Raw genomic sequence first — 1,841 nt, forward strand, 5'->3', positions numbered from 1 at the left:
GACTTGCTCTCACCAGTGATATGTTCATGCAGAGGTTTTAAATGTATATGCAGGGTTTGCCTTGACCTCTAGTGTGTGTCTTAGCTAGGAAAAACATGCTCCAAGGAGGCACGGGTCCCAGCATAAGGAGACAAGTGTAATAGAGTAGACCCCAACCCACAGCCGTAAGCCAATCCCAGCTGAACCCAGCAGAGCCATGGCCAACATGCAGACCAGAACATAAATAAGAAACAAATGCTGCTTGTGGAAAGCCACTGATTTTGGAGTTGCTTATCCTGCAGAATTAGCATAGCAGAAACCTGACAGATGCAAATATACAATATCTACAACAGGTCCATTTGGGGACCAGAAAAGGCACCCCAGGCATGTGACAATGGTACAGAATCTGGTAACTTTTATATTAAAATATCAAACCTCAATAAAATAATATCAGGATTTATTTTCATACTTCTGTGCCTTTCGATTTGATGCCTTTTATTTGGTTAGTCACAATCTTCAGGGTCCTTGACCTTTTATTGTTTAATATTTGCTAAAATTGTACCTCAGCCTTTTATTGACCTGCAGAGACTATTGTCATGAAGACAATATCCTAACAGACCTGTGACTGGGATACCAGCATATGTCTAGGCACCAGAAAAACAATTAGTCTATCATACCCTTTCCTTGAGGAGATTAGAATCTAAGGCAAAAATAGTACCCAGAGAATCACACAAATCAAGGCAAAATTCTAATGATGCTAAATGTTATGAGGGAGAGACACATGGAGTACAGACACATGTGCAGCCAAGGATTATAAATGATGCAGACTTGGCTGATGGAAGCAGACCCCCAAAAAGAGACACAACTGGAAGTGAGGTCTCTGAGATCAGAGTATCAAAACTAGAGGAATGTGACAAGAGAAGTGGAAGAGGTCTCCAGATGGAAGAATAAAAAAGATTGAAAGAAATCAATGATGAAAATAGCCAAATCTGAGCATCAGAAGACCTTCCAGTCTACCCAATACATCTTGCTTAAAAAAAAAAAAAAAAAAAAATTGAAAGAAGATTGGGAAGCATAGCAAGACCTAAGAGCACTGACACTGAGCAGCTTTGTGAGTGTGCTACACTTGTGCTCCTAACAGGTACAGTGGGGGGCCCTGGGCCTCCCAGGACACCAGGAAATGTGTTTTTGACAAGTATCCCCAGCATCAACTCCATGCCAGGCACATGGTAAGCATCCAACTATTTAAAACTTTAGATGGTTTTAAAGAATACAGGTGGACTCTCCCACCATCCCAAAAGGAATCACAGAGCCTGAGAACTGGAGAGAACAGGACATCACCAACATTCTCATTGGATAGATGTGGTAACTGTTTAGTCCACACAAGCACATAGGGACAAGCAAGGGACCAAATTTCAGAGTCTGGCCTCTGTGTTTAAGCCCATACATACATGATCCTCTGTTCAGACCCAAGCCACACTGCTGTGACACGTATCCTATTTCAATGCAGATTTCTCAGTGCCACTGCCTGAGGAATGCAGGTTGTGCAGAGCACAGCTGGGTGGCATCATTCAGAATGCAAACAAACAATGCCTCCTAAGGTTGTTGAGTGCACCATCTAAACACCTGTACACAACAACTCGGAGATTATAGCTGTCCAAACAATACAGCTTCGTATTAGCCAACAGTCCAAGGAAATTGTGTGCATTCTGACTGTTCTGTTCCACTTTATAGGAGATTCTTTCTAAAGGGTAAAGGCACTGGTAAGCAGATAACCCCCAGGACTGGGGTTATCTGATTTCTTAGAAAAGCTTTATCTTGAACTTTTAAGCATGCCTATAATGCAGGTAGAATTTCCTTGT

At 42.0% G+C, this 1,841-nt stretch overlaps 1 non-coding gene across 1 annotated transcript; it reads left to right on the forward strand.

Annotated features, from left to right (window-relative positions):
- The first annotated feature begins 944 nt into the window (after positions 1-944).
- LOC140603267 (small nucleolar RNA U2-19) lies at positions 945-1,024 on the forward strand. Its single transcript, XR_012006279.1, has one exon. It is a non-coding gene; the product is annotated as a small nucleolar RNA U2-19 (small nucleolar RNA).
- Positions 1,025-1,841: the final 817 nt, after the last annotated feature.

The sequence above is a fragment of the Canis lupus genome, chromosome 13, assembly GCF_048164855.1.
Source record: "Canis lupus baileyi chromosome 13, mCanLup2.hap1, whole genome shotgun sequence".
NCBI classification, from domain to species: Eukaryota; Metazoa; Chordata; class Mammalia; order Carnivora; family Canidae; genus Canis; species Canis lupus.